Raw genomic sequence first — 14,996 nt, 5'->3', positions numbered from 1 at the left:
GTGTGTGTGTGTGTGGCATGTGTGTGTGTGTGTGTGTGTGTGTGTGTGTGAGAGAGAGAGAGAGAGAGAGAGAGAGAGAGAGAGAGAGAGAGAGAGCGCAGATCTTCAGAATGGAATTCATGCATCTCCTGGGCATAGGAGGGGTGGCGGCCTCCACCCCACCCACCCCACCCACCGCCCCAGCCCGCAGAGTTCTCCAGACCAGGCTGCGCAGCTCTCCAAGCAGGAAGTGATGAAGCAGGGCCGGCTGCTGATTCAGGGCCGTGGGAGTAGAGAGGAGGGAGAAGATGTTTCTAAACCTATTCACAATTTTAGAGTGGTTTACACATGTCGCAAATCCACGTACTAATCTAATGCTAGTTTTTGCAATAAAGATTTATTTATATTTGAAAGGGGGAAATAGTTTCATTTTTTTTAAGGGCCAAAGAAGAAAAGATACAATTTCTTTTTGAGCTCAAGAGTAACTATTATAATTATTAATTTATCCTTCAGGGTGTGGAACATCTTTTTTTTTTTTTTTCTTTTTTATTTGTGGTACAAGAAATTAAACCCAGGGGCTTTCTACCTCTGAACTGCATTCCCAGACTATTTATTTATTTATTTACTCATTTATTTTTTGCAGTACTGAGGGTGGAAACCAGGTGCATTCTACCTCCAAGCTACACCTCCAGCCCTAATTTTTTCTTTTCTTTTCTTTTCTTTCTTTCTTTCCTTCTTCTTTTCTTTCTTTCTTTCCTTTTCTTATTCTCTCTCTCTCTCTCTTTCTTTTTTTTGTGGGTCTGGGGATGGAACCCAGGGGCATTCTACCTCCAAGCTACACCCCCAGCCCTATTTTTTATTCTTTATTTTGAAACAGGGTCTCACTGAGTTGCGGAGGGCCTCACTAAGCAGCTGAGGCTGTCTGCGAACCACGATCCTCCTGTCTCAACCTCCCAAATGCTGGGATTACAAGTGTGCACCACCTGGCTATTTATTTATTTATTTATTTATTTATTTATATTTTGAAACAGGGTCTCAGTAATTTGTGGAGGGCCTCACTAAGTATCCGAGGCTGGCCACAAACCTGTCTAAGCCTTCCGATTACTGGGATTACAAGCTTGCACTACCATGCCTAGCTTTTTTAAACTTTGTGTGTGTGTGTGTGTGTGTGTGTGTGTGTATGTAATGCTGGGGATGGAACCCAGGGGCTTTCTATGTCCGGACTATACTCCTAGAACTATTTTATATTTTATTTGGAAACAAGGTCTCACTAAGTTGCCGAGGCTGGCTTCGAGCCTGCGTGATTCTCCGATCTCAGCCTCCCAAGTACTGGGGTTGCAAGTGTGGGCCACCACGCCCGGCTATGTAGTCTCCTACTTTATTTATTTATTTATTTATTTTGGTGGTACTGGGGTTCCTGGAAGCCCTTCTACCTCCGGGCTACACTCCCAGACCTATTTTTACATTTTTATTTGGAAACAGGGTCTCCTAAGCCAGTGCGCTCGGCTGGCTTCGAACCTGCGCGATCCTCCTGTCTCTGCCTCCCAAGCGCGGGGATTACAAGCGTGCGCAACCACACCTGGCTGTCTCCTACTTTAAAAATGAAGCAAGCACCAGAAATCTGCAGGCATCAGAGGAAGTCTCTAACATTTAAGACACAGGCTAAATCAATCCATTAAAACAAAGAGAAAGGTCTCTGGATCAAATACTGAACATACACAGAGAAGAACTCCTGGGGGAAATCCTATAATTACTGCAGGAGAGAGAAAATAAGACAGGGGGCCCTGGGGACAGCAATGGCATGCGCTCCAGAGGGAAGTCTCCTTAGCAGGTCTGGAAAAAAAAAAAAAAAAAAAAAAAGGGAGTTTCCCACAAGGCAGAGAGAGAGAACGGAAGGAAAAAGGAAAAGGAAGGGTCTTATGATCCTAGCATTCAGGAAGCGGAGACCGGAGGATCCCGGTTCAAGGACAGCCTCAGCTACTTAGTGAGGCCCTTCACAACTCAGTGAGACCCTGTTTCAAAGTAAAGAATAAAAAATAGGTCTGGGAGTATAGCTCGGAGATAGAATGCCCCTGGGTTCCATCCCCCGTACTGAAAATAATAAAATAAAATAAAATAAAATAACTAAAAAATGGGGCTGGGAATATAGTTCAGAGGCAGAATGCCCCTGGGTTCCATCCCCAGTACTGAAAAAAGAAAAAAAAAAAAAAAAAAAAAAAAAGAGGAGATGAAGGAGAGGAAAGGGAGCCCCCTCCACAACTGGCTAATTTTGCCTATTTCTGAACCTCATAAAAATGAAGTCAGAGCCAGGCGTGGAGGCTCACCCTTGTAATCCCAGCATTCAGGAGGCTGAGACCGGAGGATCGCGGTTCGTGGACAGCCTCAGCTACTTAGTGAGGCCCTCTGCAACTCAGTGAGACCCTGTTTCAAAATAAAAAATAAAAACGCCAGGCGTGGTGGTGCACGCTTGTAATCCCCGCGCTTGGGAGGCGGAGACAGGAGGATCGCGCAGGTTTGAAGCCAGCCGTGCTGGCGTAAGAGACCCTGTTTCCAAAAACAAACAAACAAAAATATAATATATATATATATATATATATATATATATATATATATATATATATATATATATGTCTGGGAGTGTATCCCGGAGGTAGAAGGGTTTCCAGCAACCCCAGTACCAGCATAAAAAAACAAAAAAAAGAAGAAAGAAATAAAAAAAAAAAGAAAGAATAAAAAATAGGGCTGGGGGTGTAGCTCAGAGGTAGAATGCCCCTGGCTTCCATCCCCAGTGCCACAAAAAACAAACAAAAAAGTCATACCCTGGGTGCAGTAGGTAGCTTCTAAAACAGCCCCTGAAGCCCACCCCCTTTCCTGAGGGATTCGCACACTTTTGTAATCCTTTCCCGGCAGCCGTGGGCCACACTTAGTCATTTGTTTCTAACAAGTCCAACATGGCGGAAGTGGGGGACTTCTGCTTCTGATGTATAATGGGGGAGAAGCCGTGGGCCTTGTCCTGAGTCGAAGTGGAAGAGAGGCTTAGCGGTGAGGGACCACAGCCCCAGAGCCAGCAGAGTGGGCGTGGAGGCAGATGCTTTTGAAATAAGGCTTGAGTTAGACTGTGACCCTGGCTGTGTTGCCCAGAGACGAGTCCAAGGTACCCATTCAACTGGCGTCAAAATGCCTGACCTATAGAATTCCTTAGACCAGAAAGGTTTGTGGTTTATTGTTTGTTTGTTTGTTTGTTTGTTTTGTGGTACTGGGATGGAACCCAGGGGCTTTGTACCTTCGAGCTACACCCCCCAGCCCTAGTTTTTTTTTTTTTTTTAAGAATATATATAGTCTTTTTATTTTTTCTTTTCTTTCTTTCTTTCTTTCTTTCTTTCTTTCTTTCTTTCTTTCTTTTATTTTTTTTGCAATACTGGGGATGGAACCCAGGGACGTTCTACCTCCGAGTGACACACCCAGTCCTATTTTTTATTCTTTATTTTGAAACAGGGTCTCACTGAGTTGCAAAGGGCCTCACTAAGTAGCTGAGGCTGGCCACGAACTGCGATCCTTTGGTCTCAGCCTCCCGAATGCTGGGATTACAAGTGTGCACCACCACGACCGGCTTAGTCTTTTTATTTTTTTGAAACAAGGTTTCACTGAATTGTAAAGGGCCTCGCTAAGTAGCTGAGGCTGTCCAAGAACCACGATCCTCCTATCTCAGCCTCCCTAATGCTGGGTTTACAAGCGTGTGCCACCACCCCCAGCATGTTTGTGGCTTTAAATTGTTATACTTGAGCCGGGCGTGGTGGCGCGCACTTGTGATCCCCGCGCTTGGGAGGCAGAGACAGGAGGATCGCGCAGGTTCGAAGCCAGCCGCGCGCGCTGGCTTAGGAGACCCTGTTTCCAAATAAAAATGTAAAAATAGGTCTGGGAGTGTAGCCCGGAGGTAGAAGGGCTTCCAGGAACCCCAGTACCACACACACACAAAAAAATAAAAAATAAAAAAAATTGTTAAACTTGGGGGCAACTTGTTACACAGTATTAGGTCACTGATACAAGGTATTCTTGCATGAATTGCTTTTCCCCCCTTTCAAGTATGTGTTGATACAAGTTGCAGCTATGGTGTATTTTCCTTTCTGCATCATATTTCATTGTATGTGCTATGACTTACTAACGCACTCATCTGTTGAGGAACATTAGCTGGTTTGTAGTTTTTTTCTGTAGGGAGCAATACAGACAGCTGCAAACATTCAAACATTACTTCTGTGTCTGTGTTGGGACCGGGCACAGGCGCGTGTCTAACAGAGCAGACAAGTGGCGGGAGCCACCGCATCACTCAGCTCCTTGGAAGCTCATGTATACTTTTTCTTTTCTTTTACAGTACTAGGGATGGAACCCAGGGGCATTCTACCTCTGAGCTACACCCCCAGCCCGATTTTTTTTATTCTTTCTTTTGAAACAGGGTCTCACTGAGCCTCAGTAGCCGAGGCTGTCTGTGAACCACGATCCCCCGGTCTCAGCCTCCCAAATGCTGGGATTACAAGCGTGCGCCACCACGCCCGGCTGATCCTTGGAATCTTAAATAATTTGTTTACGAAAGTATTCAGACTCCTTTGGGAATGAAGGAGGAAGAGGCTGTCGCCTCACCAGGCGCTCTACCACTAAGCTACATCTCCAGCCCTTTCTTATTTTTTTTTTTTTTTAATTTTGTGACAGGTTTTTGCTAAATGGCCCAGACTGACCTCAAAACTTGCAATCCTCCTTCCCCAGCCTCCTAAATACTGGAATTACAGGCGTATGCTAGCATGTCTAGCCAAACATCCTTTTTCTTTCTTTCTTTTTCTTGTAGTACTGTGAATTGAAAACCTCTGAACTACATTCCAGTCCTATTTTATATTTTTACTTAATTAATTAATTACTTTTTTGCGGTACTGGGGATGGAACCCAGGGGCATTCTACCTCTGAGCTACACCCCCCCCCCGGCCCTTTTTTATTTTTATTATTCTTTATTTTGAAACAGGGTCTCATTAGGTTGTTGAGAGTCTAAGTGGCTGAGGCTGTCCTCAAACCTGCAGTCCTCCGGTTTCAGCCTCCCAAGTATTGGGATTACAAGCAAGCTCCACCACGCCCAGCTTCAAGCAGACTTCCTTCATCATGGCTCCTAGCTGGTCTGAGAGTTCCTCTAGGAAACAGACCTAAGAGGAATTGCTGATTTGTAGAACACGTGCATATTTAACTTCATTTGAAAATGTCAAGTTGTTTTCCAAGATGTCAACACCAATTAGGCTTCCACAAGCTGAGGATAAGAGTCCCTATTGTTGTATATCCTTGTAAACATTCGCCATCAGCTGACTTTAATTTTTGCCTCCCTGGTGGGAAAACTGGGAACCCACCCTGCTTTTACTTTGCATGTCTGTGATAAAAGCTTAAATATGGCCTGGGGAGGGCGTTCCATGCCTATAATCCCAGCACTCGCGAGGCTGAGGCAGGAGGATTGCCGGTCTGAGGCCAGACTCAGCAACCTAGAGAGACCCTGTTTATAAAACAAAAATAATAAAATAGGGCTGGGGATGCAGCTTGGCTGTAGAGTACCCCTGGGTTCCATCTCCAGCGTAACTCAAAGAAAAATAAGGGAACAAAGCTTAAGTGGGCTCTCATGTGTTTGTTCTTTATAGATTCTTTTTCTTTCTTTCTTTCTTTCTTCCTTTCTTCTTTCTTTCTTTCTTCTTTTTTTCTTCCTTTCTTTCTTTCTGTGCTGGGGATGGAACCAGGGGCCTTGTGCATGCTAGACAATCTCTCTACCACTGAGCCAAAACCCCAGCCCTACTGATTCCAGATAATGAGAATGTGTCAGTTTAAGTATTGTAAATATCTTCTTCTACTTTGTACTTTATTGTTTTCTTTACAGTGGTTTTGACAAATGGAGGTTTTAAATTTTATGCTAGTTGAATTTATCATCCTTTCTTGTTGTAATTACTTTGACTTTTTTTTTTTTTTCCTGTACTGGGGATGGAACCCAGGGGCATTCTACCTCCAAGCGACACCCCAGCCCTATTTCTTATTCTTTATTTTGAAACAGGGTCTCACTGAGTTGCAAAGCGCCTCACTAAGTAGTAGCTGAGGCTGTCCTCAAACCGCGATCCTCCGGTCTCAGCCTCCCGAATGCTGGGATGACAAGCGTGCGCCCCCACGCCCGGCTCTGTGTATGACTTTTAAAGAAATCCTTTCCTACCTGACCTTATAGACTTTCTTTTAAATATTTCAAAATGTCGTCTTCCAAGCTGGGTGTGGTGGTGCGGGCTTGTAATCCTAGTACTTGGGTGGTTGAGACTGGAGGCTCACAGATTCAAGACCAGCCTCAGCAACTTAATGAGATTCTGTTTCAAAATAAAACATGAGCCAGGCGTGGTGGTGCACACTTGTCATCCCAGCATTCGGAGGCTGAGACAGGAGGATCACAGGTTCAGGGCCAGCCTCAGCTACTCAGTGAGGCCCTCTGCAACTCAGTGAGACCTGTTTCAAAATAAAGAAAAGAAAAAGTAGGGCTGGGGGTGGAGCTCAGAGGTAGAATGCCCCTGGGTTCGACCCCTAGTACCACAAATGAATGAATGAATGGATAAATAAATAAGTAAAATAAATAAATAAATAAATAAAACATGAAAGCCAGGTGTGATGGTGCACGCTTATAATCCCTGTACTTGAGAGGCTGAGACCAGAGGATCACAGGTTTGAGGACAGCCTCAGCAAGTAGAGAGACTCTCACCAACCTAGTGAGACCCTGTTTCCAAATAAAAATGCAATAGGTCTGGGGACATAGCTCGGAGGTAGAAGGCCCCTGGGCTCAATCTCCAGTACCACAAAAATAAATAAACAATAAAATCAGGCTGAAGGTATAGCTTAGAGGTAGAATGCCCCAGAGTTAAAACCCCAGTAACACACACACACACGCACACGCACACAGAGTTGTCTTCCTAAGTTAGGTCTTTTGTGTGTGTGTGCGTTTGGTACTGAGGGTGGAACCCAGGGGCTTTCTACCTCTGGGCTATACTCCCAGACCTGTTTTATACTGTATTTGGAAACAGGGTCTCACTAAGTTGCTGAGAGCCTCACTAAGTAGCTGAGGCTGGCTTGGAACCTGCGCGATCCTCCTGTCTCAGCCCCCCAAGTGCGGGGATTACAAGCGTGCGCTGTCACCCCACCTGTCCTCACTCTGGTCTTGAATTCACCTGAAACTTATTTTGCATATGGTGTGAGGTAGGGGTAATGCTTCATTCACAAATACATGGATAACCAATGATCCCAGCTCTGCTTGATGAGGTCCATCTTTCTTTTTCTTTTTCTTTTTTTTGTGGCACTGGGGATTGAACCCAGAGGCATTTTACCTTTGAGCTACACTCCCCCTCCTCCAGCCCTATTTTATTACTTATTTATTTAACTGTATTTTGAAACCTTGCTAATTGCTGAGGCGGGCCTCGAACCTATGATCCTCCTATCTCAGCCTCCTCGCGGGGCCTGGGATCACGGGCGCGCACCGCATACCCAGCTACCCCTGCTTTCTTTCAACACTGCGTCTCTCATAAATTATCTGTGGAAGGGGTACTGTTTCTGAGCTCTCCATTTCTTCCCAGTGAGGCCCCACTAGGTTGAAGGGAGTCTCACCACTTGCTGAGGCTGTCTTCAAACCTGTAAGCCTCCAGTTTCAGCCTCCAAGTACCCGGCCCTTCCTGGGCCCCTCCGAGGACCTCGCTACCCCAGCTGCTCAGTGGACGCGGCGGCGTGGCTATGGCCGGCCTCGGCTCTCCCCGCCCTTCAGCGGCGCCTGTTTTAGTGACTTCGGCTGTTGTCTCGGGCAGCTAACCTTCTTGTCTGAGTGGCGGCCAAATTCCTTGGGCTCGGAGTCGGCTCTCATTATTCCTAAGGACGCTGTTTTTTCACGCCAGCTGTGACCTGTTACTGCTGCGGGGTGACGGACTCCAAGCCCCGGCGAAGAAGTGACTGCCTCTTCCTCCTTGGTTTCCAGAGCAGTTTGACTACTTTTGTAAACGAATATATTTTTTAGAAGACTTGGTGGATCTAAGTGGTATGGTGGCTCCAGCTGTTTGTCCTGGAGCTGGCTTGCCTGTGACACGTGTGCGGGAACGAGCCAGGGCGTGTGCAGAGCTCCACCCAAACGGGGCACCCTGTCTTCAAGTTGTCACCCATCTCGGGGTTCACGCGGCCAGACCCCTGCGCGCGGAGCCGGAGGCGGGGAGGCCCTGTGCTTACTAAGTGCGAACCGGCCACACAAATCTGCCTCACCCCTTAGTGACCTCTGACCCTCTGGGTGGCCTTTGACCCGTGGTGCTTTGCCCTTTGGCATCTTCAAGGGCTCAAGCTCCTGCCTCTCTGGCTCCCGTCCTGTCTGTCTGCCGCTGTCCTCACCCAGCCCTACTACTGCCCTTCAAGGCCCAGCCCAAATCCCACTGGGACCCCTAAGAGGCCTCCGGACCCTTTAGTGTGCAGGCTGGACACACATTTTATTTACTTATTATTCATTTGTTTGTTTGTTTGCGGTACTGGGGATGGAACCCAGGGTGCATTCTACCTCCAAGCTACACCCCCAGCCTTATTTCTCTATTCTTTATTTTGAAACAGGGTCTCACTGCGTTGCAAAGCGCCTCACTAAGTAGCTGAGGCTGTCTGGGAACTTCAATCCTCCCGTCTCAGCCTCCCAAATGCTGGGATGACAAGCGTGCCCACCACGCCCGGCTCATTTATTATCTATTCATTTGGAACTGGGGATTGAACCCAGAAACATTCTACCTCTGAGCCACAACCTCAACCCTTTTTATATTTTCATTTTGAAACAGAGTCTCCCTGGGTTGCTGAGGGTCTCATTAAGTTGCTGAGGCTAGCCTCAAACCTGTGATCCTCCTGTCTCAGCCTCCCAAGTCCCGGGATTCTGCGCACCACTGAGTCCGGCAGCGATTACTACCTTGTGGGCAGACCTTTCCCCTAGACAGAGCTGAAAGCCGTCCCGGAGCCTGCAGACCTCCTGCCACACCCCTGTGGCTGTGTAACCGTGAACAAATATCATCACTCTTGGAGTCCTGTGTTCTCCGGAGGGAGGGAAGGACTTGTCAGACACTGACAGAGGCCTGCGTATATGCGACTGCCTCTCCAGAGCGTCCTGCCCGGGCTCCATCCTTCGTGGCAAGGACCTAGCCCTGGCAGGTCCTTCAACCTTCCTTGCCCGCTGCCCGCCCGAGGTTCTTCTGAGGCCGTAGCCGCTTGCCTGTCTCCAGCCGTTCCTGGGGCTCCGCCTCCCAAAGATTCCCACAGTGTGGCCACTTCTCAGTCCCGTCCTCTGGTCCAGGTCATTGCAGTAGCCACCTGCCTGCCCTCTCAGCTTCCGCTGTGCCCCCCGCCCACACACGCTGCCCCCTCAAGTCTCTTCCTGGCAGCCAGACCCTCCTTTCAAAGAGGAAAAAGAAGCCGGGCGTGGTGGCGCACGCTTGTGATCCCAGCATTTGGGAGGCTGAGACTGGAGGATCGTGGTTCACGGCCAGCCTCAGCTACTTAGTGAGGCCCTCTGCAATTTAGTGAAGCTCTGTTTCAAAATAAAGAATAAAAAATTAAAAAAAAATAGGGCAGGGGTGTAGCTTGGAAGTCGAATGCCCCTGGGTTCCATCCCCAGATCTGCAAAATAAATAAATAAATAAATAAATAAATAAATAAATAAATAAATATCCTAAAATGTTAAATAAAAAGTTTTGGGGACCAGAGCCGACCCCCCACAACCACCAGGCCACCTCTGCGCTACGTCACTCCTTCTTGCCCCTGCGTCTCCTGGTAGACGGTGTCCCATCTTCCTAAGCCAGGTCTCCACACACAATACTGCAAAGGCAGGAAGGGGGGTTTTATTGGGGAACTAGCTGGAGCTCGGGTCCGGGTCCCTCCAACGCAGTGGAGTCTTGACGAGGACCCCGAGTCTTTGCTCCAAGGCGGTTTTATACATTTCAGTCACTCGGGTGGGCTGTGATTTACAGTTCAGTCACTCAGCTGTGATTTACAAAGGAGTTATCTTTAAACCAAAAGGAATCTTTGCTGCTGTTATCACCAGCAACGGACAGGACACTTGGTGCCTTCCCATAGCCCTGTTTGATTATTTATTTGGAAACAGGTCTCCCTAAGTTGCCGAGGGTCTCACTAAGTGCCCAAGACTGGCCTTGAACCGCAACCCTCCGATGCTCAGCCTCCCACCTCCAGGTATTTTTGAAATACCCGGCACCCCCAGAGCCCAACAGCTGGGGGGCACAGAGGTGTCAGTCAACAAACACGCGTGGGCTCCCTCTTCCTCCATGAAGTCTGGGCTTGAGGATGTGGCTTTTTCCGGCGGGGGTAGCAGCACCTCTGTCACCCCCTGGCAGTTTTCCGAGGAGGGGTCTGGCTGGCCTACGGGAGGGAGCGCCGGCTGAGGTCACACACTAGACGCCATTTCTCTCACCGTGGCGGGAACATTGGGATGCGGAGGCCTGTTGAGCTTTTCCTGGTCTTGTGCCTCTTCTGGGGCTCCTTCTTCTCTTCTCGACGGGTCCCCCACTTTGTCAGCAGACCCCACTTGAGGGCAGCCACCTGCCCCTTCCCACAGGCCGTTGGCTTCTCCTAGGGAGCGCGGCGACCTCTTCGGGTGGTTATTAAATTAAAAAACAGATGGTTCTTCTGGCAAACGCTTCGGAGTCGGTTTCTCAATTTGCGCTGTTTTCTTTCTTCTTATTAAAAAACATTCCCATGTTTCCTGATTTGGACATGTTTAATAAGATGCATGAAAACGGAGAAAAACAATATGTTCGGTAGAAGCGCTGTTCCCAGGGGAAGAATTTCTTCCCCAAGTATCCGGAGACTGCGGTCGGTCGGTGGAGAGGGACGGGTGGAGGGTCCAAGGAGACAGGGTCCCCACCCCGCCTGGCTACGACTAGGGTGTCACCCGAAGGGCGGGCAGGTTTCCCTTCTAGAACACACCTGTAATCCCCGCACTTGGGAGGCTGAAACTGGAGGACTGCAAGTTTGAGGCCAGCCTCAGGAACTTAGTAAGACCCTGTTTCAAAATTTAAAAAAATAAAGCCTGGTGTGGCGGCGCAGGCTTGTAATCCCAATGCTTGAGGGATCCCAGGCTTGTGGCCAGCCTCAGCTACTTAGTGAGGCCCTGTTTTATTGATTGATTGATTGATTGATTGATTGATACTGGGAATTGAACCCAGAGCCATTCTACCTCCGAGCTACACCCCCAGCCCTAGTTTTTATTCTTTATTTTTAAAATTTATTTAATTTTTAAATTAAAAAAAGTTTTTTTTTGCAGGTCTATGGATGGAACCCAGGGGACTTTGACCTCAGAGCTACACCCTGTACCCTATTTTTATTCTTTATTTTGAAACAGGGTCTCACTGAGTTGCAAAGGGCCTCGCTAAGTAGCTGAGGCTGTCTGGGAACTGCAATCCTCCTGTCTCAGCCTCCCAAATGCTGGGATTACAAGCGTGCACTACCACACCCAGCCGAGACCCTGTTTTAAAATAAAGAATAAAAAATCAGGCTGGGATATAGCTTGGAGGTAGAATGCCCCTGGGTTGAGTCCCCAATACTGCAAAAACAAACAAATTTATATATATATATATATAATCGGTCGTGGTGGCACATGTTTGTAATCCCAGCATTTGGGAGGCTGAGACCAGAGGATCGTGGTTCGCAGACAGCCTCAGCTATTTACTGAGGCTCTCTGCAACTCAGTGAGACCCGGTTTCAAAAATAAAAAGACTGCTGGGCGTGGTGGCGCACGCTTGTAATCCCAGCGCTTGGGAGGCAGAGACAGGAGGATCGCGCAGGTTCGAAGCCAGCCTCAGCTACTTAGTGAGGCTCTCAGCAATTCATTGAAACCCTGTTTCCAAATAAAGTATAAAATAGGTCTGAGAGTGTAGCCTTAAGGTAGAAAGCCTCTGGGTTCCACCCCTAGAACCACCAATAAATAAATAAATAAATAAATAAATAAAATAAAAAGACTAAAGAATAGGGCTGGGGGTGTAGCTCGGTGGTAGAATGCCCCTGGCTTTCATCCCTAGAACCAAAGAGAAATAAAGAAAGCGCAGCTCTCTCAGCAGGATGACGCTGTCTTGTGGTTGACAGCAGAGCCCTGTGTGGTGCGCCTGCGCACAGTGTGGGCAGAGGCCGACCTCGCTTGGCCCAGGACTCCGAGCCTGGAGCCTTTCTCCCCGGCTGGCCTAGGCGAAAGTTGCCAGGCCCTGCTGAGTCACGACGATTCCAGCCAGTCCGGGATCCGGACCACACTCTTGCATCGATTTGCTTTCTTTGGTGGGAAGGTGGCGGCTGGGATGTCAGCGAGCCCGATAGAAATGATTTATAACCCAGGCCGCCCTGGCAGCAGAAGCCAGGTGTCTGAACAGTGAGTGGCTCCCCTGATGGAATGGTCGAAACAAGAGTAAACAGGCTTGGGAACTGCTGGCTGCAGACAGAGGAGCCTTAGGCCAGGCCTCAGGCTGCTGGGAAGACCCCTACCTATAATCCCAGTGCCTGGGAGGCTGAGACAGGAGGATGCAGGTTCAAGGCCAGCCTCAGCTACTTAGCGAGCCCCTCGGCAACTTAGCAAAACAAAAAGCTGTTTCAAAATAAAAAGTGAAATGGTCTTGGGGTATAGCTCAGAGATAGAATGTCCTTGGGTTTAATTCCTCGTACACCCCGTATACACGAGAGAGAGACCCCTGCCCACGTCTCCAGCCTTTTTGCAGACACCAGGCAGGCAACAGCGTTTTCTCTCCTTCCTCCCTACCGCACCCTTTCTCCCCACTCTGCACACACGGCTCCCTCTTCCTGGGGCACCTGTTGGCCCAGGAAATCACCTCCTCCAGAGAGCTTTCCTGAGTCAAGGGAGCCCTGGGCACCTCTTTCTTCCTTCCTTCCTTCCTTCCTTCCTTCCTTCCTTTCTTTCTTTCTTTCTTTCTTTCTTTCTTTCTTTTTGTGGGTCTGGGGTCTTTCTTTCTTTCTTTCTTTCTTTCTTTCTTTCTTTTTGTGGGTCTGGGGATGGAAACCAGGGACATTTGACCTCCAAGCTACACCCCCTGCCCTATTTTTTTAATTTATTTTTTGAAACAGGGTCTCACTAAGTTGCAGAGGGCCTCACCAAGTACCTGAGGCTGGCTTTGAACCCCGATCCTCCTGTCTCAGCCTCCCAAGTAATGCAATTACAAGCGTGCACCACCACTCCCAGCTTATTACTATTATTATTTTTGCAATGGTCTTGCTAGGTTGCTGAGGGTTTCACTAAATAGCTGAGGCTGTCCTTGAACCTGTGGTCCTCCTGTCTCAGCCTCTGGGATTCCAGGTAGGGGCCACCACATGCACCCTTAGCTCCATGCTCCCCTCTGTCACTCCATCTCACCATCTAACTGCAAGCTGGCTCCCAGCTTTGCCCATCTGCGCCGCCAGCACCAGCCAGGTGGTGGCACCAGAAAGGTGGGCGGTCTGCTGAAGGGTGGGGTGGCCGGCCCAGGGCTCTGGGGCCTCCCGGGCTCCCGGTGGTCTCTGCTTCTCGTGGACAGGAAGTCAATCTGCTCAGTTTTCTTCCTAGGCCTACATTCAGCTCCGCCCGCCCAGCACCTCGCTCGGCTGCCTGCCTGGGAGCCTTCTGCTCCTGGGTCCAGGCTCTCCTGACACCACCATCAGTCACAGAGCGTGACTTGGAAGCAAAGGGACTTCACTGCGTGTAGCTTTTATAGGCAGAGACAAGAATAAAAATAGTTGGGATTCAGCAGCACGTGGTGGCAAAGGCTTGTTATCCTATTTCTGTTTTATTTTGTTTTGTTTTGGTTTTGGTGGTACTGGGATTCCTGGAAGCCCTTCTACCTCCGGGCTACACTCCCAGACCTATTTTATATTTTATTTGGAAACAGGGTCTCTTAAACCAGCTGAGCCTGGCTTCAAAACTGCGTGATCCTCCTGTCTCCACCTCCCAAGCACGGGGATTACAAGCATGCACCACCACGCCCGGTTTGTTATCCTATTACTTGGGAGGCTGAGACAGGAAGACCACAAGTTCGAGGCCTGCCTCAGCAAATTAGCGAGACCTTCAGCAACTGTAGTGAGACCTCGTTTCAAAATAAAAATAAATAAATTAATTAATAAAAAAGGAAGCCGGGCATGGTGGAGCACAGCATTCGGGGGGCCGAGGCAGGAGGATCCTTGCTCATGGACAGCCTGAGCTACTTAGTGAGGCCCTTTACAACTTAGTGAGACCCTCTTTCTAAATAAAAAATGAAAAATAGGGATGGGGGAGTAGCTCGGAGGTAGAATGCCCTGGGTTCCATCCCCAGTACTGCAAAAGTAAGTAAGTAAGTAAGTAAATAAATAAATAAATAAAAAGGAAGCCGGGCGTGGTGGAATATGCTTGTAATCTCAGTACTTGGGAGGCTGAGACCTGAGGATCGCAGTTCGCGGCCAGCCTCAGCTACTTAATGAGACCCTCTGCAACTTAGTGAGACCTTGTTTCTAAATAAAGAATGAAAAATAGGGCAGGGGGTATAGCTCGGCGGTAGAATGTCCCTGGGTTTCATCCCCAGTGCCACAAAAAATAAAATAAAATAGGTCTGGGCATATAGCTCAGAGGTAGAAGGCCCCTGGGTTCAGCCTCTAGTAGCTGGGATTAGGATTCTTATGGAATACTTCCTCAGAGGTATCAAAAGATATATATATACCTCCTCTCATTTTATTCCTGGGACTATCTCTGAGAGAGAGGAAGGAAGGGAGGGCTGGATAGTAGCCTCATTTAAGAGATGCCCGCCATCACCATCAATTCTTTCTCTCTCTCTCTCTCTCTCTCTCTCTCTCTCTCTCTCTCTCTCTCTCTCTCTCTCTCTCCTGTGGGTGGGAAGTTTGAACTCAGAGGAATTCTCCCTCTGAGCTACACCCCCAGCCCTGTTTTTTTTTTTTTTTTTTTAATTTAAAACAGAGTCTCACTAGGGCCTCACTAAATTGCTAATACTGTA

At 48.3% G+C, this 14,996-nt stretch overlaps 1 protein-coding gene across 1 annotated transcript in view; it reads right to left on the bottom strand.

The window, feature by feature from the left end:
• Positions 1-14,996, bottom strand: part of KCNN3 (potassium calcium-activated channel subfamily N member 3) — a gene marked incomplete at both ends in the record, with an annotated part of 172,926 nt that overhangs the window by 38,050 nt on the left and 119,880 nt on the right.

The sequence above is a fragment of the Muscardinus avellanarius genome (genome assembly GCF_963383645.1).
Source record: "Muscardinus avellanarius genome assembly, chromosome: 3".
NCBI lineage: Eukaryota > Metazoa > Chordata > Mammalia > Rodentia > Gliridae > Muscardinus > Muscardinus avellanarius.
The sequence above is the reverse complement of the archived record's forward strand: the minus strand, read 5'-3'. Positions and strand labels throughout refer to the sequence as shown.